This window comes from Pleurodeles waltl, chromosome 9 (genome assembly GCF_031143425.1).
Source record: "Pleurodeles waltl isolate 20211129_DDA chromosome 9, aPleWal1.hap1.20221129, whole genome shotgun sequence".
Taxonomy (NCBI): Eukaryota; Metazoa; Chordata; class Amphibia; order Caudata; family Salamandridae; genus Pleurodeles; species Pleurodeles waltl.
In genome coordinates, this window is record NC_090448.1 from 886,199,395 (window position 1) to 886,226,639 (window position 27,245).

The following is a 27,245-nucleotide window of genomic DNA, read 5'->3' on the forward strand; positions in this document are numbered from 1 at the left end:
GGGCCAGAGTAGCTGCAAAGTCGCGGTTCCCAGCAATGCAGCCCAGCGAGGTGAGGCAAGGACTTACCTCCACCAAACTTGGACTGAAGAGTCACTGGACCGTGGGGGTCACTTGGACAGAGTCGCTGGATTCGAGGGACCTCGCTCGTTGTGCTGAGAGGGGACCCAAGGGACCGGTAATGCTGCTTTTTGGTGCCTGCGGTTGCAGGGGGAAGATTCCGTCGACCCACGGGAGATTTCTTCGGAGCTTCTGGTGCAGAGAGGAGGCAGACTACCCCCACAGCATGCACAAGCAGGAAAACAGTCGAGAAGGCGGCAGGATCAGCGTTACAGAGTTGCAGTAGTCGTCTTTGCTACTATGTTGCAGGTTTGCAGGCTTCCAGCGCTGTCAGCAGTCGATTCCTTGGCAGAAGGTGAAGAGAGAGATACAGAGGAACTCGGATGAGCTCTTGCATTCGTTATCTAAAGTTTCCCCAGAGACAGAGACCCTAAATAGCCAGAAAAGAGGGTTTGGCTACCTAGGAGAGAGGATAGGCTAGCAACACCTGAAGGAGCCTATCACAAGGAGTCTCTGACGTCACCTGGTGGCACTGGCCACTCAGAGCAGTCCAGTGTGCCAGCAGCACCTCTGTTTCCAAGATGGCAGAGGTCTGGGGCACACTGGAGGAGCTCTGGACACCTCCCAGGGGAGGTGCAGGTCAGGGGAGTGGTCACTCCCCTTTCCTTTGTCCAGTTTTGCGCCAGAGCAGGGCTAAGGGGTCCCCTGAACCGGTGTAGACTGGCTTATGCAGAATTGGGCACCTCTGTGCCCAACAAAGCATTTCCAGAGGCTGGGGGGGGCTACTCCTCCCCTGCCTTCACACCATTTTCCAAAGGGAGAGGGTGTCACACCCTCTCTCAGAGGAAGTTCTTTGTTCTGCCATCCTGGGCCAGGACTGGCTGGACCCCAGGAGGGCAGCTGCCTGTCTGAGGGGTTGGCAGCAGCAGCAGCTGCAGTGAAACCCCAGGAAGGGCAGTTTGGCAGTACCAGGGTCTGTGCTACAGACCACTGGGATCATGGGATTGTGCCAACCATGCCAGGATGGCATAGAGGGGGCAATTCCATGATCATAGACATGTTACATGGCCATATTCGGAGTTACCATTGTGAAGCTACATATAGGTAGTGACCTATATGTAGTGCACGCGTGTAATGGTGTCCCCGCACTCACAAAGTTCAGGGAATTGGCTCTGAACAATGTGGGGGCACCTTGGCTAGTGCCAGGGTGCCCTCACACTAAGTAACTTTGCACCTAACCTTTACCAGGTAAAGGTTAGACATATAGGTGACTTATAAGTTACTTAAGTGCAGTGTAAAATGGCTGTGAAATAACGTGGACGTTATTTCACTCAGGCTGCAGTGGCAGGCCTGTGTAAGAATTGTCAGAGCTCCCTATGGGTGGCAAAAGAAATGCTGCAGCCCATAGGGATCTCCTGGAACCCCAATACCCTGGGTACCTCAGTACCATATACTAGGGAATTATAAGGGTGTTCCAGTAAGCCAATGTAAATTGGTATAATTGGTCACTAGCCTGTTAGTGACAATTTGAAATAAATGAGAGAGCATAACCACTGAGGTTCTGGTTAGCAGAGCCTCAGTGAGACAGTTAGGCACCACACAGGGACCACATACATATAGGCCACAAACTTATGAGCACTGGGGTCCTGACTAGCAGGGTCCCAGTGACACATAACAAACATACTGAAAACATAGGGTTTTCACTATGAGCACTGGGCCCTGGCTAGCAGGATCCCAGTGAGACAGTGAAAACACCCTGACATACACTCACAAACAGGCCAAAAGTGGGGGTAACAAGGCTAGAAAGAGGCTACTTTCTCACAAGAAATACAATGGGATAGTGCGAAATAAATACAACAGCTTCGGAAGGAAAATCATCTTTATCATATTGCATCGTCCTACAATAGTTAAATGTAGATTATCCCATCTACGTGCATCTTCTCTAAATTTAGCAAGTATAGGATCTATATTTAAATTTACTACTTTATCTACATTCGGTGTGATATTAATACCTAGGTATACTGCATGATCCACCCTCCGTGTATCTTTAATATTTGTATATTGATTAGCCAACAGTTGTGTCTTGGCTCCATTTAACGAATATCCAGAAAACCGACCAAATTTTTTCGCCACCACTTCTATTTCTTTTAGTGCTGAATCAGGGGATGGGGTTAGTATGGCTATATCTTCTGCGTATGCAAGAACTTTGGTATCCCATCCCTGCCTGTGAATTGGTGGTATCTTATTATTCGCTTCCAATTGTCTCAGCAAAGGGTCTATATACAGAGCAAAGAGAAGAGGAGAGCAGGGGCACCCCTGCCTGGTTCCTCTCCTAATCAATATAGTCTCAGATTGTCCTCCCATTAGTTGTATTTTCGCCGCTGGGGATCTGTATAAGGCCCTAATTGCTATAATGAATTGCCTCCCTAGCCCAAGCTGTTCCATTACAAACCACAAGTACTTCCACTTTACCCGATCAAAAGCTTTCTCTGCATCCAGAAAGATAGCCGCCATAGGCTCTTTAACAGCTTCCGTGGAGTCGAAGAGTGCTAGGACTCTCTGAATATGATTAGTCGTGTCTCTCCCTGGAATAAACCAGTGCTGCCACGGAGAAACCAGCTTTTTGATCACCAATGACAATCGGGCGGCCAAGATCTTTGAATATATCTTGGCATCACTATTTATTAATGTGATCGGGCGATATGAGGCAGGATTTAACGGGGATTTGCCCTTCTTCTGGAATATGACTATGTTAGCTAGGTCCCAAGACGGGGGGATTTTCCCTCCTTTTTGTACCTGAACATACAACTCCAACATTACCGGAAGCAAAGGTGACTTAAAAACTTTATAAAATTCTAAGGGGATAGCATCAGGGCCAGTAGCCTTCCCTGTGAGCAGATTGTTCATTGCCATTTCTATTGCTGTAATGTCTATCTGTCCTCCAAGGAGTAGCTGGTCGCTCTTATCTAGTTTTTACTGTCGTGATAGGATACAAAAACTCTAAGGCTTCTTCATCCGAATAAGCCGCTGTATCATCATATAGTTCCTGATAATACCCATGAAACACCTTTCTTATTTTATCCACCTCTGATATTAGCTGTCCTTGTCGATCTATGATCTCCCTGATTACCCCAGCTGCTGTTTTCTGTACTGCCCGAGCCGCTAATAGCCGCCCGGCTTTTTCCCCAAACTCAAGCCTTTGTGCCCGCTGCGCTAAATATTTCTCCGCTATTTTTGAGCTGTAGTCTCATTTGCTGCTGCTTTGATTATGGCAACCTCTTCCTGTACTTTCGTTATATCTGCTCCAGCTTCTATAGCCATGGCTAGCTGTCTCTCTGCACACTGCAACTTTAATTGAAACTCTATTATTCTCCCTTGAACCTCCTTTTGCCTATTAATACTAAAACTTAATGTTTCTCCACGAATACCAGCTTTCAGAGTATCCCAAACCATTTCTACTGAAGCGGATCCCCTATTGAACCCCAAAAATTTGGTTATCCATTTGGTCATATGTTCACGGTATTCTGGATTTTTTAATAGACCTCTTTCAAAGGTCCATCTACTACTCTTTAGTTCTAGCCCCTCCAACTCCAAATCTAGCACTATAGGGTTATGTTCTGAAACCATCCGGGGATATAATTCGATCCTAGCCTGCTTTAAGAAAACCGGGGAGATTAAAAAATAGTCAAGACGTGCTAATTTCTTATGCGGAGCCGAGTAATAGGTATAATCAGGTTTGCGCAGCTTCACCCAAGCATCCACTAGCCCTAATTCTTGTTACAAAGCACCCATGGCCTTATACACCCGAGGTTTGCGCCCTTGATACTTTTTAGTTGCGAGTGCTAACACATCCTGTAATCCCTCCCACGAGCCATTAAAGTTAAAATCACCACATATGATATAGGGAGGTACCCATCCTGTGAGCTCAATGGCTAAGGTATCAATTACTATCGGATCGTCCGTGACCGTCCCATATATGGAACATAAAGTGAAGCTGCTATGGCCATATCTACATTCTAAGATTGCCCATCTTCCACCAGCATCAGCCTTTTGCCGAGTAAATTGTAATTTGCTGGTCCGGTCTAAAATCGCCACTCCTTTAGTTCTAGCTTCTTGTTTGGACCAAACAATTGCCTTTAGGCCCAGTGAGCCAAAAATCCCGGAGTTTTTATATTCTATGTGCGTTTCTTGCAGGCAGTAAATATCTGCCTTAAAGGTTTTCAATTCTTCAGCAACTCTCCTTCTTTTATGAGGATCGTTCAGACCACATGTATTAATTGATGCAATTCTGAATCTAACCATACCCCCTTTTTTTTATTTATTTTTTATAATTTCGGATCTCTTTTTTTTGGGGGGGTCACTCAAATTTCCATATCTAGCTACACCATCCCTTAGGTTTCCTTTCCTTCCTTTTCCATTTCTTTCCCCGATATCTCTCGTCTCCATTAACTGTTCCCTTTCCACATTTTTCCCCAGTTTTACCATTATGGATCCTCCCTCCACCCTTCTTACTTTCCCTTTCCCCATCCCCTTCCCTTTCCCCTCTCCTTTGCCCTCCCCCCAGGCCAGTCGCCCCCTACTCCACCCCTGCTCCCCCCCACTGACACTGGCCCCCCATTCTGTAGAGCAATCAGACCCCTAATGGCCTGAATGTTGATGACGTGCGTATGTCAGCCTGTCCCAGCCCACCGGTACCCCAAGCGCTTATGTCTTCCCTATTTCCCTCCCCCTTTATACTCTATACACTTACCCCCGTCAGATATTCTTTTGCTTTGATTTCTGACGTGAAAACTCTTATTTTCCCACTCATTATAGTTTTTAGCCTAGCGGGAGCCAGCAGATAGGCCTCACCTCCTTTCTCAAAAAATGGCTTGATAAGCTGCCGCAGCCGCCATCTCCGCTCAACTGTAGCATGGCAGAAATCTGGGCGGGTAAAAAATGTAACCCCATTATAAGTACGCGGATTTCTGGGAGGGGTTTTATCAGCAATTTCTTGACGTACCAGATAGCTCCCTAGATATACCAGGACCGCTCTTGGGTATTTAGCGTCTGCCCGTTGGCTACCCTCCCATGTATTTAGCGGGAACCTGTGAGCCCTCTGTACCTCATTGTCCCAGTCCCAATTCCCTAATTCTGGAAAAGCCCCGCGCAGAAGAGTAACCATGTATGTCTGCATATTGTCCCCTTCTAGTCCTTCTGGTATACCCAGAAAACGAAGATTGTTCCTTCTTTGTCTGTTTTCCAAATCTTCTAGCTTCCACATCACATCCGTTAGCTGTCCATCTCGGGTGGCATTCTGTTCTTTGAGAGTGTCCATGTCATCCTCGACTGCCACTATCCGATCTTCCATGGAGCATAGCTTCGCTTCGATTTCCTTGCAAGATTTAGCTACCTTGCGGACTGATCCTTGCAGTCTCTTTGTGGCAACCCTTGCCCGATGGCTATCGATCCGCGTCTCTGTTTGAAGCTCTTTGATTGAGCTATAAATTGACTGCAGGATCCCCACATTGGTGCCTATCTCATAGTTTCTACCAGTGGCACCTATCTCTCCGGCTGCAGGTCCCGGATCACTTCCATTTTTATCTTTAGCGGAGCTTTGGTTGCCACCTGTAGAAGTATCAGCCAAGTTAATCCCTGTATAGTCCCACCTTAAGGACCTACCATTCCTAGATGCCATACTTTCAGAGCCCTCTTGTAAACCAGAGCGTGATTTAACAGATTTCCTTTGGCGAGCCTTACGTACTGTGCACTCCCCACTTGCAGATTTGTTGCCTGTTTCAGATATCTCGCTCTCGTCAGTTTCACTAAAACTACAATCAGCGCTACCAAGGTCGGACTCCTCTGTCAAGGAATAAAACTTATCACTACTTTCTCTGCCCCAGTCGATTAGTTGGAGATTTTCCCCCCCCCCCATAATTTGGTCCCGTATTTTAGGACTGCCGGGAGGATTGGCAGGTTCATTCTCCTCTGCTGTGTATCCTGATAGGCCGCCAGGTTTCCCCTTATTTTGGAGGTCCGCCTGTTCGCATTGCTCCACCTGTTGGGTTTGTAACTGCCCATTTTCGCAAATACTGAGCACTTTTCTAGTTGCTTCCCGACTGATATCTTGATTTTCTGACATGTTTGCTGTAGGATTATCACCGTGGTCTGGGTTTCTAGTACTTGAGTCTAGTGAAGAGACTCCTTTTACTAGACAGTCAGTTTCAGAGGTTCTTTGCATCCCTCCAGCCAGAAAGGCAGTTATAGTAGATTGGTTTTTACCTTTCAATTTGTCCTCCAGCTGGGGGGTAGTACTATCACTTGCCTTAGTACTCATCTTTGCGTCTGTCATCTGTCCTAAGATAGAGGCATTCTCCCCAACCGCTTTTCCGGTTGTAGACGCTAGACGTTTATTAGAGCCCAGTGGTTCTCCTTTTCCTCTGCCAGAGCGCACAGTCTTGGCACCTTCGTTTTTATCTCCCAGATGCCGATTAGCTTTAGGTGCCGTATTTATTATAATGGCCTGAGATAGTGATCTAATGGCTCTCGTTATGCCCACTGCTGCCACAAGTACCTCTATTATTGTTTGCTTAATCACGCTCCTTAATGACCGTGCAGGAGTAGGCATATGCCATAGTGCATTTCTGTATGTGGCTACGAGCATTTGACGCTTCCTAAGATACTACACCTTCCTTCCTAGGAAGATAGAGTCTTTTTCTACCCCCTGTTCCGAATTGTTTCTCCTCTCTCTTCCTACCGCACCTTCTATTTTTTTGTTGTAACAAAAGTGACAGCCCAAACTCATGTAGGATGCGCAGAGAACTATCAGGAAATATTGATATCCTAAGGGGAATCCTCTTTATGATTACATCCGTATTGCGCAGTTATTACTGCGGAACATAGTGTATAGAGCGTCAATCCATGCGGCTGTAGCTAGCTAACTTTATAGTTACTGCGGCTTAGCGCAGACTTCTAAGGTATCCAGACGTAGTACAAAAGTCATGTATAGACACACTGCAAAAAACTATCGGTCTGTGCTTTCCCCCATTAGCAGTAAGCAAGTCATATCACGTTGCTACTTCATTTTAATCATTATTGGTCCTGGCCGGCTATAGAGTTCAATGATACTCGCCCTTCATCCGGATTAAACCACTTCAAAATAATGCGGCCACCATCTGCTAGACGCCTCTGCTGCTACTGCCAATCTCGCCTTTTTAAAGCCAATAAGACCCTCTTTTCATTTCGGGGGGTTTTAATCTGGATATGATGCCTGCATTTTTAGCCCCAGGTCCCTCAACTCCTTAATTCCCGGATAAGAAGTCAGAGTAAATCTTATTTCCTTGCTTCCTGTACAGCCACAAGGGCTACAGTTCGCTAAATCAGGATAGCGTCCTTGTGCCAAGCAAACAAAGTTTTTCTTTTTTTCCCTTGCAGTTATTAATAGTTGATTGTAAAGCCTCCTCCTCCCCCTTACCCCAAAGTTACCACTCTTTGCTGCGAGGGGGTCCTTATTGTGGTTGGGCCGCTGTCCTCCAGCCGCGGTGGCTGCCGCGCCTCGCGATCCCGCGAGGAACACAAAATCCGCTTCTGAAGCACAAAGCCTACTGAGGCGGCTGCCGGCCGTGCGGGAAAGGGCGGCAGCGGCTCAATACGAGCGCGGCCAAGAGCGGCCGGTGCAGCGGCCGGTACTGTGACCGTGCGGCGTCTCCGCGGTCGATTTCCTCTTCGCGCTGACTTCACGCTGACTGCCGTCGCCGTGGCGCTTGGTTCCAGTGGGTGTGGCTAATGGGCCTCACTACGCCGACACCATGTTGCCCCTTCTACCTTAAAAAAAAAGGACTAGGTAGATATAATTATTATACTATGATCAAGAAGAATCCATTACTCCCAGAAATATTTCACGATAAATATATGGCGAAGTGGTGTACATTAGGTGTAACTCGGTTAGGAAATTTTTTTGATAACTCGGGGGTCAAGACATTTCGAGACCTACAGGAACAGTATGGGCTACAGAAAAGGGATTTTTTCAAATACTTACAGATAAGGGATTTTTTAGGGAAAAAAACAGGGGGGGCTCAGGGATTTAAAAGTATCCAATTGTTGGACGACATGTTGGCAAAACCCAGCTTAGCCATTAGGTCAACCTACCCCATCTTTTTAGTAGAACAAGCTGACGATTTAGAAAAACACAAGGAGAGGTGGAGTAAGAAAATGGTAGAGGGTAGTAGCAATTTCCTGAGTTCATTGGGGTTGGGATGCACTACTTTATTATCATCTTCCCTACAAGCGCAGCATTATAAGACTATATTTGATTTGTATTATTCACCAGCCCATCTTGTCAAATGGGGATGTACGACAGGAACAAGCTGTCCGAGATGTGGGATGTACGGAACAGATATTATCCATATGATGGCTACCTGTGGGGAATTAAAAGCTTTAAGGGAAGGGATCCAATCTGTTTTGAAGGAAGTAGTGGGCTATGATATAGACCTTACACCTGAAATTATGGTCTTTGGGACAGATGGCGAAATCGCTGGACCTTGTAGGGCATTTATATTCATAGCCATGGCGGTGGCTCGAATTTGTATAGCAACGGCATGGCTGGATCCACGACTCCCGTCCTGGCAACAATGGTTGGCTAGGTTGCTTTCCTCTTACTACTTGGAAAAATCATTGTATGAACAGAAGGGGAGACAGGCCAGGAGGAAGGGGAAGACAATATGGGGTCTGTTTCAGGCCTGGGTACAGGCCCATACCGGCTGGGGTCACCCATCTTCGAATTAAGGGGTACCATTCCCAAGTTAGTATTTGTGGGGTGGTTAGGCTTTGTATTTGATATGAATGATTTAATTTGGTGATGTTTTTTTTTTATTCTGTACTTTATCTTTTATCCCTTTTTCGTTTATCTTTTCTCTTTACCCCCATAGATTATCTTACTGTAAGTTTTCAGTCTATAATGATTTAAAGATGTATATGTAATATGTTTTCTTCCACCAATAAAAAAAAAAAATAAATAACAACAGTGAACTGGCATAAAATCTTTTCAACATCACTCATGCAAGTTGAATTCTCCAAATATGCAATGGCATATCTCTCAAAACCACAAGGTTTTCCGCACCAGGCATGAGATGTAAACTGATCTTTGCTAAATCCTGCCAGCCTATGATATTCCTCCTCGTAATTGCTACATAAACCTTGGTCATGATAGATCTACTCAACGTCAGACAAAAAAATAACCCAGCATGTCTGTATCATTTTCTCCAAATGCCTGACATCTGATGCTGTGATTGTGATTGTGATTTTATCATTTCAATGCTCATTAAATATAACATCACTTATAATGGTGATAAGAGAATCCAAGTCCTCCGTGACATGCAATTCACACTACCAATGACAGCATCACAAAGGGGGCCTGTGACAATGTTAATAGAAAACACTATATTACACTCCACAGTTAAAAGCTGATCACTGAGTTTCTCAGTACATGTTTGTATTTTATCGTATTAGTGTCCTCCGAATACGAAAAAGACAAAGGGATTTAGTAAAAAAAATGATGCTGTGCTGTGCCAAATTTGGCAGGGTTGCACACAGTCATTTTCAAAACGCAGGGATGCGCTGCATTTTCCACAATTCGGCGCACCTCTGTGTTTCCCCCTGCGCCAGCGCTAAATTTGCTGCTGTGTGCCAACCCTTGCACCAAAGTGCAAGGATGGCTGTGTTGAGGGGGTGATTGTTTTTGTGCAGGATCACCTTCCTGAACAAAAACAATCTTAAATGGCAATATGCTCTTTCTATGTGTGCTGCAAAATGCAGAACACATAGAAAGAGCAAAAAACAAGGAGAAATGAAAGCATTTCTCCTCCTTGCGCCATGCTTTAGATTTTCGTGCTGCTCAGGTTTACAATAACTCACTCGTAAATCTGAGGCAACATCAAATGCAATGGGTGTTGCTACGGCACACCCACAGCAACACCCATTGCACGCCCCTTCCACACAAAGTGCTGCATGTGAAGGGGCCATTTTTACAAGGTGGCGTTAAGCCACAAAAAGTGGCTTAACGCCACCTTGTAAATACGGCGCATGGCATTGTGCCACCAGAGCGTCACGAAAAGCTACGCTTCGGTGGTGCTAGAAGCCCTTAAATATGCCCCAAAGAGTTTATGGATTTTACTTCATGTAGCATCTTAGAGGAAACCATAGTTCTCTCAATTCCTTCAGCTAGATCAATTGTTTCAAGCAGGAAAGGATTTTTGCAAGCTAATATTCTCTCTCTGATTTTCTTTGAATAACAATAACCAACAAATTGGTCTCATTTCAATATCAACTTTGCTTCCAAACTCACATGTAGACGCCAGCAACCTAAGTGCTTAGATGTACCCCTCCACACTCTCATCAGCACTCTGCTTGTGCTTGAAAAAATATGTCTTTCAAGTATAATACTCAGTTCCTCTGAATATTGTTTCTCACGCTGTGCAATGGCTTCCTTGTAAGGATCCCAAGTACCATCATCACCAAGTTGACCAATTGGAGGATCCATCGTAGGAAGTTTATTGAAGACCTGTTGAGCAGCATGACCCAAACTGCTAAATAAAATTGGAGCCTTACGGACAGGTTCATACTTGGTGGCATCCATTACCATTTAACAGTTCTCAAAGATTCTTAGCCAGTGCTTGATCATGGGCCTACCCAGGATACGAAGAAAAGATGGTGGTTGTACTATATTTTGTGAAGTTGCCATGACATCAGATAACACCACATACTTTCGCTATATGCAAGAATACATGTATAAATGGCCTAGAGGACAATTGGTCTACAGTGTATCCAGAAGACAAAAAAGTACTGCCTTAAGGTGCTCTGTAAAAGGTTGAGCTACCTGTGTTCATATACCAAAGGATGATAGACCTGCGATGAATGTTAATAAATATTCAGTGCAAACTTACCACGCTTAGAATAAGAGTGAAGAGTCATGAAAATGGTATCCTGTAAATGCTCACTGAGAAGTAAAAATGAGTAACCACTACCTATTGTGCCTCGCACGGAACTGTGAAAACCGCTGACCCTGGCAAGGAGACAGGCATAGCCTGGAAACAAGGTCAGGTGACAGCAGTCTCAAAACGGAGCTAATTAGAGCAAAGGTCTAAATTAGGCATGTACCACCCATGGCCAGGAGACAAATTCAGGTGAAGAGGGAGAGTGTCTACTCATGCAGCAGAGGCTACAATGACACGAGCGTCAGCATCAGGCACATGTGCATCAATTATGCATGTGCTGTACACAATGGAGCAACGATATCCCCCAAAAAAGTAGCAATCTCCAAAATACCCCCAACCTTCTCAAACCATAATGGCCCTCATTATAACAATGGTGGTAAAAACCGCCTACCGCAGCAGTGACAGGCACCAACATAACGGCAACGCGGCTACCATCCGTCCGCCATATTATGGTCACTGCCGGACTTCCGCCACAAGAAGGGCAGAAATCCAGCAGTGATCATACTGGCGGACGGTGGTATGCTGACGCTACTACCACCAGCATCGCCACGCTAGTTGAACGCCGCCAGCCGTATCATGGCCTGTGATACAGCCTGGTGGTGTTCTGCTGGCAGAGCGGTGCTGGCGGTAGCAGTGCCCCTTTCCGTTCCCTGCCGGAAGACCTCCTTGACAAAGGTAAGTTGGGCTTCCGACAGGGGAGGGGGTGTTGTATGAGTGTAGGAAGTTGGCTCTGTATATACTATTTCAAAGTAAGTAATAGTGTGCACAGAGTCCAAGGGTTCCTCTTAGAGGTAAGATAGTGGCAAAAAGAGATAATTTTAATGCTCTAGTTTGTGGTAGTGTGGTCGAGCAGTAGGCTTATCAGAGGGTAGTGTTAAGCATTTGTTGTACACACACAGGAAATAAGTGAAGGACACACACTCAAAAGACAATTCCAGGCCAATAGGTTTTTATATAGAAAAATATATTTTCTTAGTTTATTTGAAGAACCACAGGTTCAAGATTTACAAACAATACTTTAAATGAAAGGTATTTCACTCAGGTATCTTAGGAACTTTGAATTATCACAAAAGCATGTACAGTTTTGGCAAAAATGGCAATAAGCTATTTTGAAAATGGACGCAGTGCAAAAATTACAAGTTCCTGGGGGAGGTAAGTAAATGTTAAGTTCACAGGTATGTACAACACTTACAGGGTTCAAAGTTGGGTCCAAGGTAGCCCACCGTTGGGGGTTCAAGGCAACCCCAAAGTTACCACACCAGCAGCTCACGGCCGGTCAGGTGCAGAGGTCAAAGTGGTGCCCAAAACACATAGACTTCAACGGAAATAGGGGTGCAACGGTTCCAGTCTGCCAGCAGGTAAGTACCCTCGACTTCGGAGGGCAGACCAGGGGGGTTCTGTAGGGCACCGGGGGGGTCACAAGCAGGCACAGAAAGTCACCCTCAGCGGCACTGGGGCGGCTGGGTGCAGAGTGCAAACAGGCATTGGGTTTTCAATAGGATTCAATGGGGAGACCCGGGGGTTTCTTCAATGATGCAGGCAGGCACAGGGGGGGGCTCCTCGGGGTAGCCACCACCTGGGCTAGGCAGAGGGTCGCCTGGGGGTCGCTCCTGCACTAGAGTTTGATTCCTTCAGGTCCTGGGGGCTGCGGGTGCAGTGTGGTTTCCAGGCGTCGGGTTCCTTGAAGCAGGCAATTGCGGTCAGGGGAAGCCTCTGGATTTCCTCTGCAGGCGTCGCTGTGGGGGCTCAGGGGGGTCAACTCTGGCTACTCACGGGCTCGCAGTCGCCGGGGAGTCCTCCCTGTAGAGTTAGTTTTCCGCAGGTTGAGCCGGGGGGCCTCGGTTGCAGAATGGAAAGTCTCACGCTTACGGCAAGAAACGTGTGGTCTTTAAAAGTTGCTTTGTTGCAGAAAGTTGCAGTTTCTTGAACAGGACCCCTGTTCTCGGGAGCTTCTTCGTCCTTTAGATGCAGGGTAGTCCTCTGAGGCTTCAGAGGTCGCTGGACCCTGTTGGATGCGTCGCTGTTGCAGGTTTCTTCGAAGTAGGGAGACAGGCCGGTGGGGCCGGGGCCAAATCAGTTGTCGTCTCAGTCTTCACTGCAGGGCTTCAGGTCAGCAGTCCTTCTTCTTCTTTAGGTTGCAGGAATCGGTCTTCCTTGGTTCTGGGGGGCCCTAAATACTGAATTTAGGAGTGTGTTTAGGTCTGAGAGGGCAGTAGCCAATGGCTACTGCCCTTGAGGGTGGCTACACCTTCTTTGTGCCTCCTCCCTGTGGGGAGGGGGGCACATCCCTAATCCTATTTGGGGAATCCTCCAAAATCAAGATGGAGGATTTCTCAAGAATGGGGTCACCTCAGCTCAGGGCACCTTAGGGGCTGTCGTGAGTGGTGGGTGACTCCTCCTTGTTTTTCTCATTATCTCCCCCGGACTTGCCGCCAAAAGTGGGGGCTGTGTCTAGGGGGCGGGCATCTCCACTAGCTGGAGTGCCCTGGGGAATTGTAACACGAAGCCTGAGCCTTTGAGGCTCACTGCTAGGTGTTACAGTTCCTGCAGGGGAGAGGTGTTAAGCACCTCCACCTAGAGCAGGCTTTGTTTCTGTCCTCAGAGAGCACAAAGGCTCTCACCACATGGGGTCAGAAACTCGTCTCTCAGCAGCAGGCTGGCACAGACCAGTCAGTCCTGCACTGAACAATTGGGTAAAATACAGGGGGCATCTCTAAGATGCCCTCTGTGTGCATTTGTTAATAAATCCAACACTGCCATCAGTGTGGGTTTATTATTCTGAGAAGCTTGATACCAAACTTCCCAGTATTCAGTGTAGCCATTATGGAGCTGTGGAGTTCATTTTTGACAAACTCCCAGACCATATACTTAATATGGCCACACTGTACTTACAATGTCTAGGAATAGACTTAGACACTGTAGGGGCATATTGCTCATGCAGCTATGCCCTCACCTGTGGTATAGTGCACCCTGCCATAGGGCTGTAAGGCCTGCTGGAGGTGTGACTTACCTATGCCACAGGCAGCATTTTGTGTGCATGGCATCCTGAGGGGGATGCCATGTCGACTTTGCCTTTTTCTCCCCACCAACACACACAATCTGCAAAGGTAGTGTGCATGTGTTAGGTGAGGGGTCCCTTAGGGTGGCACAACATATGCTGCAGCCCTTAGGGACCTTTCCTGGTCACAGGGCCCTTGGTACCACTGATACCTTTTACAAGGGACTTATCTGTGTACCAGGGGTGTGCCAATTGTGGAAACAATGGTACATTTTAGGTGAAAGAACACTGGTGCTGGGGCCTGGTTAGCAGGGTCCCAGCATACTTCTCAGTCAAGTCAGCATCAGTATCAGGCAAAAAGTGGGGGGTAACTGCAATATGGAGCCAATTCCTGACAGAACCCCCCCCCCCCTCCCCCCCTCCCCAGCCCACAGGCCAGGAGACTCAGCCAAAGCTGGGAGAGTCTTCCTAGTCTGTCAGGCGAGGAAGAGTAGAGGAAATAGGCTGGTTTGTTGCAAGGCCTACTCCGCCTTACATCCTCCTGTTCAGGTCATTCCCGCTGGGGAACTGACCCACTTCCACAGTGATAGGACCTAGTCGGAATTGCCTCTTGTCTGTGCTTTTAATGTCTTCACCCATTCTCTCTAGTTTGGGGTTAGAGGTATCCATCTCTTCTGATCTTATCTTAGCCAGGGTCACCCCTAGCTTACCCAAAGAGGTTACCCAGAGCTGGAGTAACCCCACCATGACCAAGAGGGTCAGGGGGCCTAACTTGCTATTTGGTATGGGGTCAGACCACCATGCCAAGGATAGTGCAGCCATAAAGGCTAAAACCCAGCAGAGGCCACTGACAGCTGTCAGTGCCCAGAACCACACCTTTAGCTCTTCACCTGCAAGGGAAGGAACTAAGTTACAGGTTTCTTTGGGTTCAGGGTGCCTGTCTGCTGTGTAAGAGTGGGGGGTTACTACATCTTCCTTCTTCCACTCTTTCTTCTGTTAACTGAGGAGCCACCTACTCAGGTTTAACAGTTGTCTGACTAGCCAGGACTTCTTGTGGGTCAGGTTGGACTTTACCAGTGTCACTTTTGGTGTTCTCCCTACTGAAGCAGAATCTCCTTGGCTTGCTGGAACCTTGGCGAAAGTTTTTCCAGCTTTCCTACTCTGTTTTCCTTTCTTTTTCTTTTGGGGCCTACTTGCAGTTACGGCAGGGGTAGCACCTCCAGAATCCTTGGGAGAGGACTGGCACTGGACCAATTCCTCTCTTGGGCAGAGCTAACCTCTGGGTAGTCATTTCCAAGGAGACAATCAAGGGGGGAGGTCTGTACTGACTACCACCCTTCTCCAGCTAAAAGTCCCACCCACTTCTATGGGCACAAAAGCCACGGGCCTATCAGTGACCCTGTCTGGGCTAACTCTTACTCTGGCTGTCTCACCTGGGACGTACTGGTTTGAGAACACCAGCCTGTCATGCACAATAGTGTGACTGGCACAAGTGTCTCTCAGGGCAGTGGCTGGGATTCCATTCACCAGCAGGTGGTGGAAGTGTCTACTTCCCTCTGGAATCTCTAACTCACCTGTTGGGCCCTTTTTCCAGTTGAAGGCTATGAAGACCTCCTCATCTGAGGAGTCATCCCCAATGGCTGCACTGGTCACCCCTGGGATTTCGCTAGGGGGGGTTGTTTTTGGCACAAGAAGTGTCCTTGGTGTGGTGCCCTGTCTGTCTATAGTTTTGGCACCATGCCTTAGTGACATCCCAGTTCTTACCCTGGTACCCACCTTTGTTTTGGGTTGTGTCTTGGGGTCCACCCACCTGGTCTGGTTTTTGGGGGCCTACAGAGGACCCCTTTCTTTTGGTCACCCCCAGTGGAAGTTTTGGATACCTTAGTCTTGACCCAGTGGTCTGCCTTCTTTCCCAATTCTTGGGGAGAAATTGGACCTAGGTCTACCAGATACTGATGCAACTTTTCATTGAAGCAGTTACTTAAAATGTGTTCTTTCATAAACAAATTATAAAGCCCAACATAGTCATGCACTTCATTTCCAGTTACCCAACCATCCAGTGTTTTCACTGAGTAGTCTACAAAATCAACCCAGGTCTGGCTCGAGGATTTTTGAGCCCCCCTGAACCTAATCCTGTACTCCTCAGTTGAGAATCTAAAGCCCTCAATCAGGGTAGCCTTCATGAGGTCATAGGATTCTGCATCTTTTCCAGAGAGTGTGAGGAGTCTATCCCTACACTTTCCTGTGAACATTTCCCAAAGGAGAGCACCCCAGTGGGATTTGTTTACTTTTGTGGTTGCACAAGCCCTCTCAAAAGCTGTGAACCATTTGGTGATGTCATCACCATCTTCATATTTAGTTACAATCCCTTTGGGGATCTTTAGCATGTCAGGAGTATCTCTGACCCTATTTAAATTGCTGCCACCATTGATGGGAGCTAAGCCCATCTGTTGTCTTTCCCTTTCTATCGCTAGGAGCTGTCTCTCCAAAGCCAATCTTTTGGCCATCCTGGCTAACAGGAGGTCATCTTCATTGAGGTTGACCTCAATGCTTACAGAGCTGTTGGACTCTCCTGTGAGAGAAGCAACATCTCTGACTATCACTTCTGGAGTCAGGGTTGGAGAAACACTGGTCTCCCTAACTAGGACTGGAGGTGGGAATTCCTCCACATCACTAGTTTCTCCCTCTGTGAGCACATCATCAGAGGGGCTGTTTTTAGCAAACTCTGCCAAGAGCTCCTGGAGCTGTACTTTGGTAGGGTTTGAACCAGTTTTTATCTTTTTGATTTTGCAGAGAGTCCTTAACTCTGACATCCTAAGATGCAGGTAAGGGGTGAGGTTGAGCTCCACCACCATCTCTTCTGCATTAGACATTATTTCTCTAAAAGTTGGAATACTTTTTAAAAATCTAAAACTATCTCTAGAACTTAATCCAAACTTTTACAAAAACTTTTAAACTCTAAAGAAATGCTAACAGGGACTAACACAAGGCCCTGGCAGGACTTTTAAAAATTTAGAGCAATCGCTCGAATTTCAAAAATCAATTTCTAATGACAATTTTTGGAATTTAGTTGTGTGATCAGGTATTGGCTGAGTAGTCCAGCAAATGCAAAGTCTTGTACCCCACCGCTGATCCACCAATGTAGGAAGTTGGCTCTGTATATACTATTTCAAAGTCAGAAATAGTGTGCACAGAGTCCAAGGGTTCCTATTAGAGGTAAGATAGTGGCAAAAAGAGATAATTCTAATGCTCTATTTTGTGGTAGTGTGGTCGAGCAGTAGGCTTATCAGAGGGTAGTGTTAAGCATGTGTTGTACACACACAGGCAATAAATGAGGAACACACACTCAATAGACAATTCCAGGCCAATAGGTTTTTATATAGAAAAATATATTTTCATAGTTTATTTTAAGAACCACAGGCTCAAGATTTACAAACAATACTTTAAATGAAAGGTATCTCACTCAGGTATCTTAGGAACTTTCAATTATCACAATAGCATGTACAGTTTTGGCAAAAATGGCAATAAGCTATTTTGAAAATGGACACTGCAAAAATCAACAGTTCCTGGGGGTGGTAAGTAAATGTTAAGTTCACAGGTAAGTACAACACTTAGAGGATTCAAAGTTGGGTCCAAGTTAGCCCACCGTTGGGAGTTCAAGGCAACCCCAAAGTTACCACACCAGCCGCTCAGGGCCGGTCAGGTGCAGAGGTCAAAGTGGTGCCCAAAACACATAGACTTCAATGGAAATAGGGGTGCCCTGGTTCCAGTCTGCTAGCAGGTAAGTACCCGTGACTTCGGAGGGCAGACCAGGGGGTTTTTGTAGGGCACCGGGGGACACACAAGCAGGCACAGAAAGTACACCCTCAGCGGCACTGGGTCGGCCGGGTGCAGAGTGCAAACAGGCGTCGGGTTTTCAATAGGATTCAATGGGAGACCCGGGGGTCTCTTCAACGATGCAGCCAGGCACAGGGGGGGGCTCCTCGGGGTAGCCACCACCTGTGCTAGGCAGAGGGTCACCTGGGGGACGCTCCTGCATCGTTGAAGAGACCCCCGGGTACTATGCCAGCCACCGGGCTGGAGATTGACATCTTCAGTCCGGCGGCTGATACGGCAATGGCGGTATGAGTGGAGAAGTGGCGGGTTGGCTGCAGCCAACCCGCCATTCTCATAATGTGGCAGTTTGTACCGCCAGCCTGTTGGCGGTACTACAGCCACATTTCCACTCACCGTCGGGGTCATAATGACCCCAGTGTGTCTTCCTGCAGCACAGGAAACAGAGTTAAAAAGCTGTGGCAGGAGCAGGCAACGTGGCACTCTAAAAACTCCTCAACAGAAATAGGCACGGGGTTGGTGAGCAAGCAGTTATTTCCTCCCTATCGCCAATATGTAGAGTGACTGCTCAAGACATCAGCAAGTTATGTCTATGACCCTTTATTCTGGAATTGCAGCCCACGACCTGAAATGCGTAGGCAGCCTGAACTCCCGTTGCAGCTAACTGCCACAATGAAAACCTCCGGCCTCATACATTTCAGAACATGGAATCAAAGGGAGTAGTGAACATAAATAACAGATAAAGATAAAATACCTTACTGCATAAAACCCCAAAATAACCTTTTTGCAAGAACAACAAATACTCAGTGTTTCTTGAACAAAATAATATTTGTACACATTGCACTTAGGATGGGTCTTTCACAGCTTTAGCAAACACACATTGGTAAAGAGGCAATGCTCCATAGCAGGGATAAACACAAGGTTAAGAAAATGGGACACAAATAAGAAGCAGGTAAATGAGAGTGACAACAATAGTCAACCAATTGTAAACAACAAGCAGGCTCCAAACCCCTCTGTGTTCATGGAAAGCTGTAATACGCCTCACAACACCTTGACCTAAACTGCCTTCTCGCCAGGATGTCTGCTATATGAAAAAATGTGAATGTGTGCAGTTGGTTAACTAGCAAATGCAAAGGGTGCTTGTAAGCCAGTATTGTCTTTAATTGACTGGGGCTTCATGATGACAAATAATTATTCTTTTTGAGAGGTAATGTAAAGCTGTTACCAGCTGAGGTCTGGAGTGTGTGCTTTTAATAGACACTTCTCAATGTTTCTACTAGGTTCAGTCTGATTGCAAATTACTAAAACCTAAATTGTAAAAGCACCAAACGTTTAAGTGGGCTGGGTCCCTCTGTGTTTCAGACAGTGCTTAATTTGTGCTTGTTGTTTCCGGTGCTGAGCACCAGCACTTATTTTTCAGGGCTGGCGCTTATTCTTCTGCCTCAAGCATTTGCTGAGAGCAAAAGACACGTATGGGAAAGACGGAGGAAGAGAAAAACGAAAAAGCGTCACAAAGGTAGAAAGCAGAAAGCTGCTAGAGTGGGCTGAAGGGGCAGTGAGTGGCTTTAAATAGATTGAAGAGGCCCGAGATGGCTTCAGGATTACGCTGCCTCAGAATTCCGTGCTCGCACGTTGCAGCAGCCGCGTGTTTCAGAGGAGGGCTTTGAGCACCATCACGTTTCATTTACAAATTAAGAACTGGTTTCAGACCTGGCAGTAATTAAAATGCACTCTGAAACGGGTCCCTATCGGGTTCTATGTTCATGTTCCTCCTTAAGTTTACTTGCAATACCTGTGATCAATTTCTGAACAACAAACATTAAAAAAATGTTAAGGCACTGTTTATATTTCACGTTTTACTTAATCTTGCATTCACTGTTATCTATTTCTAGGATGCTGTGTTTCTGTATTTGTTTTCTTGTAACATGTGACTCTTGGATAGTGCATACTTTAAACAGTCGGGTGTTTATATTAGGCCACGATTGACACCTCTGGAATTGAAGAAGAAGGCATTGAGAATTTCTCACAGTGCCTATCAGTGGGTATAAAAAGTGTTCAGAATTAATGGTTATCCAAACGTTGGCCTCTCTGCAGAGCACAAAGAGCAATGATCAAGGTTTCCAGTTGCAATTGTGATTTGGTGCAAATATGTGTGAAAGCCGTACACATTAGTCACAATATTGACATGAAAATGAAGGAAAATGCAATGCTTACAGGTGAGTGGATGCATTGCATGTTTGAGGGGTGAACTGACGAAGATATGAGGAAGTGCATTCAGGATAGAGTGAAAAGAGTGTGTTGGAGAGGAAAAAGATGAGGTGAAAGATATGCAAATGGACAAGATATGGAGAAAAATTGGTGTAGTTGTCAAAGATAGAGTGCACATAACGAAAGTGATTGAGATACTGAAGACCACCACCGTTTCCACGGGCCTGAGTAATGTTCAATGAACAGGCTCACAATTTCAAAATTGGAATATTTTTACTTATTTACTACAATTAACGGTGTTACTCATTTACCTTAAACAGCTAACCACAGACAAAGCCAATAGTCTTGAGTGGTTTTACGTGTACGTCTGTTGTTGTATTATATACCTGGATGCAATAGCAGAAAACTCAAAGAGGAATCTATGGCCCTCATTACAACCTTGGTGGGCGGCTAAAGCTGCCCGCCAAGGTTGGACCGCCGGGCGGCCGCCAATGCGGCCGCACTCACGCCGCGGTCATTTTGAGATCCCCGCCGGCCCAGCGGGGATCACGGCCGAAACACAGTAGCCGGCTCCAACTGGAGCCGGCGGTTATGCGGCTGTGCGATGGGTGAAGTTGCACCCGTCGCGCTTTTCACTGTCTGCAGTGCAGGGGCCACCAGGGTCCCCGCGACTCCCCGTACCGCCAGCCTTTTCCTGGCGGTTCAAACCGCCAGGAAAAGGCTGGCGGTAGGGGGACTCGTAATCCCCTCGGCAGCGCTGCAAGCAGCGCTGCCCTGGCGGATTAAAACCACCGGGACTGAAGTGGCGGTAAACTGCCAGTCCCGGCGGTGCGACCACAGCGCTTCTGCCGCGGTCGTAATACCATGGGAAGCACCGCCAGCCTGTTGGCGGTGCTTCCGTCAAAACAGCCCTGGAGATCTTTGACCGCCAGGGTTGTAATGACGCCCTATATATCGATTGGGCAGCACACTTTGAAACTCATAGAAATATAGTTTGTGTTAAGCCACACTCTTAATTGCATAGGCCACACAGCTTTAGAGATCTAACTCCCTCCACTTTTTTCATCCCATTTAAAGGCCTGGAAAACACTTTTTATTTCATACCTAAATCTTTACGCAGTTTGTGGCAAGTTATCTTAAAATGTGTGTTATATAAGTTTCAAACAATGACACATATTCCCACAGGTTTCTGTCATCGGTGGGGACCACATAGCACTAAAAATACACAGGTCACTATTTCCCACTGCACCAACTAGGATTCAGTTATGTGGCTTTCTGGTTATATCTAGACATGTGCATCGCATCTTTCACACTGATTAGTTAAACTCACATTTTTTTTTTCATTTAAGGTTTCGTTATTTCATATGCAGTTACCTGAAAGTGAAAGACTAACAACATTGTTACAGCATGTTTTGTCACATCTTAAACTCTGGCCCCACATACAAGGACTCTGAATCACAGTTCTGATACATGTTTTAATGCTCTTTGACCCCTGGTTTGCAGGAGCAACATATGAATTCAAGTATGTCTCTCTGGTGACATGGAAACTTAACCCAAGCAATGCAAAACTTTATGAGGCACTAGGGAAAACCTACCAATGTCAAAGATAGGGTAAACTGCCTCTTCGTTGTGAAGTAGTTTCACTGTGTATGATATGGTTCTAAACTTTAAGAGGAGAGCGACATGCTCCCTGGTTATAATTTTACATGACGGGTAACCTCATTTTGCTCATTTACTTACTTTATATCAGTGGAAAATAACTTCCTATGATATTCGCATAATGTTTCTGGAAATAAAATCTAAAATAACGCAATATACCCAAAAATAACAACCTATCGGGAGTGTTGATAAACGCTGACTTTTTTTTTACATATACCCTTTGCTTTTTCTGGCTATCCTGCATGTTATTTGTTGTGCAGCTGAGGGTGGAACGTCCGTCTCTGAGTTTCCGCACGCAGTCTTTTGATAATGGCGCAAGATAGCCGGTGCGGGGGCAGAGGTTACGTTGCGTGCGTTCTCGAGCAGGTTATTGTCTCGAGTAGGAGTGCTGGGGAGCATAATGACGAAGTTTCGAGGGGCCACAAAGGGTTGTGTCATTATGGTGATGAAAGGCCTTTGCAAAGAGAGAGATTGACAGGTGCGTCGAGTATCGGGACAGAATGGAAGCCAGGCAACCAGATTTTCAGGACAAGCGGGATCTATTCGCAGTGGTATTTCAGCCGCTTTAAGCAATAGAATCCAATTTTCCAAGACCTGAAAAAAACATTTTCCTTGCGGCTACTCAAGCCCGAAAATACGTTGTAATGAGGCACCGAGCACTTATGGTTTGAAAGATAGGCATCTAAGCCCACAATGCCAGATCACGGCTACACAAAACACATTAGAATATAATCAAATAAAGTGATAAATGCAACCTTTAGCGAAAAGCGTAGACAGCAGCTACCCAAGAGAATATATCGAGCTTCACCAAGTTGCTTTCTCTTGTCCCTGGCAGTATTTTTCTCGTGTGTGCCTCCTCTGAATGCAAACACGATTTGAGTGTTTAATGTTAACCAGGTACCACCTCACCAACGTGTAAGTAAACATGGTGGAAAAGCTATTATACTTCTAAAGGGATGTGTTTTAAATGGGGTCTTTGGTTGGCAATCAGGTTACCCCCTGTCAAGGCAAGGACCCTCACTCTAGTCAGGGTAAAGTAGAACCAAACCCAGTTAACCCCCAGCTTAGCCCCTTGGTAGCTTGGCACCAGCAGGTAGGATTAACTTCAGAGACAAGGTGAAAAGAATTTGTATCAACACACACAGTAATTCAGTAAAAACACCATAAAATGACTGGACACAAGTTTAGAAAAATAGCCAATATTTATCTAAACAAAACAAGACCAAAACGACAAAATCTGACATATAGAGGTCAAGTTGTGGATTTTTAAAGCTTAAACTCAAAAATAGCGCTTAAAACACAAAGGGGGTCATTCTAACCCTGGCGGTAAAAACCGCCAGGGCGAATGACCGCGGTAGCACCGCCAACAGGCTGGCGGTGCACCGCTGGGCATTCTGACCGCGGCGGTTCAGCCGCGGCCAGAAACGGAAAGTCGGCGGTGTACCGCCGACTTTCCGCTGCCCTTGAGAATCCTCCATGGCGGCGGAGCGCGCTCAGCCGCCATGGGGATTCTGACACCCCCTACCGCCATCCTGTTCCTGGCGGGTCTCCCGCCAGGAACAGGATGGTGGTAGGGGGTGCCGCGGGGCCCCTGGGGGCCCCTGCAGTGCCCATGCCAATGGCATGGGCACTGCAGGGGCCCCCGTAAGAGGGCCCCAAAAAGAATTTCAGTGTCTGCCTAGCAGACACTGAAATTCGCGACGGGTGCTACTGCACCCGTCGCACTCCAGCAACTCCGCCGGCTCCATTCGGAGCCGGCTTCATCGTTGCTGGGTCTTTCCCGCTGTGCTGGCGGGCGGCCTTTTGGCGGTCGCCCGCCAGCACAGCGGGAAAGCCAGAATGGCCGCCGCGGTCTTGTGACCGCGGTGCGGTCATTTGGCGGTAACCGCATGGCGGGCGGCGACCGCCGCCCGCCGCGGTTAGAATCACCGCCAAAATGCTTTGATGAGGTGATAACACAGCGTTGTGACGGAGTTGTTCCCAACAATCCAACACCAATGGTGCCGGGTATGGAGTCACCCAGACCCCCAGATACAGTGCATTAGTAAAATGTGAAAACAAGCCGGTGCGCGAAGTCTGGGATCGCAGCGTCGCTGGATCTGAGGCAGTGTCGGCTCCGGTGCTGCAGGGCGAAGGAGCTGAGGTGTCACAAAGAGATGGCGATTCCTTGGTGCGGAGCAGTGTAGGTGAGGTTGCCTTGGCGTGAAGCATTGAATCCGCGCACTTCGGGCGGAGTTGTTATCCAATGGTCACGATGTGGTGCGGCGACTTCCTCGGAGTCGCGGACTTCGGTGGGGCAGCAGTGAGGTTGGGCCTGCAAGGGTCATCGCACTACAGCGAGGACTACAGAGTCGGTTTGCAGGCGGTGTCACGATATTAGGCAGCAGTGTTGGTCCGGAGTCGTCCGAAATCGGTTTTCTTGGATTTTCACCAGCTTCTCCTTTCAAGGGCCCAGGGACTGGATAGGGAACCACTTGTCAGGGCAGGAGTCTCAGCAGAGAGTCCAGGTGCTGGTAGGGGAAGTCTTTGATGGCCCTGAGACTTCAGAACAGGGGGCAAGCTCAGTCCAAGCCCTTGGGGATTTTTCTCAAGCAGGAATATACCACAAAGTCCAGTTTGTGTCCCCTTTCACAAGCAGAAGCAGCAACTGCAGGATAGCCCAACAAAGCACAGTCACAGGCAGGGGCAGCACTTCTCCTCAGCTCTTCAGCTATTTTTCAGGGGTTTTGGATGTTCTTCTTATACTCCTTTCTGCCTTTGAAGTAGGCCTACTTCAAAGGAAAGTCTATCTTGTTTGTGAGATCCTGCCTTGCCCAGGCCAGGCCCCAGACACACACCCGGGGGATGGAGACTGCAGTGTGTGACGACAGGCACAGCCCTTTCAGGTGTGAGTGACCACTCCTCCCTCCCAGCATAAATGGCTCATCAGGATAAGCAGGCTACACCCCAGCTCCCTATATATCGCTGTCTAGAGAGAGGTGCAAGAGCCCAACTGTCAAACTGACCCAGACAGGGAATCCACAAACAGGCAGAGTCACAGAATGGTTAAACCATGAAAATGCCTACTTTCTAATAATTGCATTTTCAAACACACAATCTAAAAAACAACTTCACTAAAATATGCATGTGAGCTCAGAGTCCCTAAACTCCATATTTCTATCTGCTCCCTAAGGGAATCTGCACTTTAATAATATTTAAAGGCATCACCCATGTAAACCTATGAGAGAGAAAGGCCTTGCAACAGTGAAACCCGAATTTGGCAGTATTTCACTGTTAGGACATGTAAAACACATAAGTACATGTCCCACCTTTAACATACACTGCACCCTGCCCATGGAGCTACCTAGGACCTACCTTAGGGGTGCCTTACCTGTATAAAAAGGGTAGGGATAGGCCTGGCAAGTGGGCACACTTTCCAAGACGAATTGACAGTTTAAAACCGCACACACAGACACTGCAGTGGAAGGTCTAAGCCATGTGTACAGGGCTACTAAGGTGGGTGGCACAACCAGTGCTGCAGGCCCACTAGTAGCATTTGATTTACATTGCACTGGGTACCTCTAGTGCAATGTATTAGGGACTTACTAGTAAATCAAAAATGCCAATCATGGAAAGCCAATTTACACATACATTTTACATAGGAGCACTTGCACTTTAGCACTGGATAGCAGTGGTAAAGTGTCCAGAGTGACAAAAGCAGCAAAAACAGAGTCCAGCACACATCAACAACCTGGGAAACAGAGGCAAAAAGTTAGGGGAGACCACCCAAGGATTCCAAGTCTAACACATGTCCCCCCACCTGAAAGTGGGGAGCAACTACCCAACCTCATGGGAGTTCCCATCACTAAGGCGGAAGAATCTGGACAGACCATCAGCATTGCCATGTTCTGTACCAGGGCGGTTTTCCACTGTAAAGTCCATCCCCTGAAGGGAAATGGACCATCGCAACAGTTTGGATTCTCACCCCTCATCTGCATTAACCATCTGAGGGGCCTGTGGTTGGTCTGAACCCAGAAGTGAGTCCCAAACAAGAAGGGTCTTAGCTTCTTCAGCGCCCAAACCGCAGCAAAAGCTTCACGCTCAATTGCACTCCACCTACGTTCCCTGGGAAGTAACCTCCTGCTAAAGAAGGCTACAGGTTGATCTAGGCCCTCCTCATTAAGCTGTGAGAATACTGCTCCTATACCATGCTCTGAGGCGTCTGCACAACATACTCCTTGGATGTACCTTCAGCACAGGTGCTGTGCACATGGCAGCCTTCAGGGCATCAAAAGCAGTCTGGCAAGCCTCTGTCCAGATCACCTTCTTAGGTTGCTTCTTCGAAGTCAACTCATTCAAGGGGACAACAATGGTGCCATATCCCTTGATGAACCTCCTGTAATAGCCAGTGAGGCCTAAAAAGGCCCTCACCTCAGTCTGGGTCTTGGGAGGCTCCCAAGCCAGAATGGTGTCAATCTTTGGCTGTAGTGGTGCCACCTGGCCAATCCCTTCCTGGAGTCTCAAATACACCACTGAACCCTGCCCTATTTGGCACTTGCTTGACTTAATAGTGAGGCCTGCCTTTTGCAAGGCCTCCAACACTCTGCAGAGGTATTGCAAGTGTTTCTCCCAAGTGGAACTGAACACTGCGATGTCATCCAGGTATTGTGCGCTGAAATCAGCCAGCTCACTTTAAAGCAGAAGTGTCCATCTGGGGTAGAAAATGCTAACCTCTCCTTGGCCCCCTCAGTTAAGGCAATCTGCCAATACCCAGATGTCAAATCAAACGTGCTGAGGTATTTGGCAGCTCCAAACCGATCTATCAGCTCATCAGCTCGGGGGATGGGGTGCGTGTCAGTCTTAGTGACCGCATTGAGACCCCGGTAATCCACACAGAACCGGAGTTCTGGGGTGGCACTAGGAGCAGCAGCCTTTGGGACCTAGCCCACAGGGCTGGCCCAAGGACTGCTAGAAAACTCAATCACCCCTAGGGCTAACATCTTAGACACCTCATCTTTGATGCTGGCCCTGACCTTATCAGTCACCCTGTAAACCTTCTGTTTAATACATGGACTGTCCCCAGTGTCCACATCATGTGTACACAAGTGTGTGAACCCTGGGATCAGGGAGAACAGTGAGGCAGACTGACCCAATACCGGGCGGCAGTCCCTCTGCTGTTCTGAGGTCATGGAGGGGGAGAGGTTCACTGCCTCTACAGACCCATCTTTCTCTCCAGCAGACAGGATGTCAGGAAGAGGCTCGCTCTCTTCCTCCACCCCATCATCTGTTGCTAGGAGCATGGACAATTCAGTCCACTCAAATTGGGGTTTGAGACGGTTCATATGCAGGACCCTTAAGGGGTTCCTGGGAGTCCGCAAGTGCACCAGGTAGGTGACTTCACTCTTGTGCTCCACCACCTCAAATGGCCCAGTGCACTTGTCCTGGAGCACCCTAGGCTCCACTGGCGCCATCACCCACACCTTTTGCCCAAGCTGAAACTCGACCACAGTGGCATTCTGATCATACCACCGTTTCATAT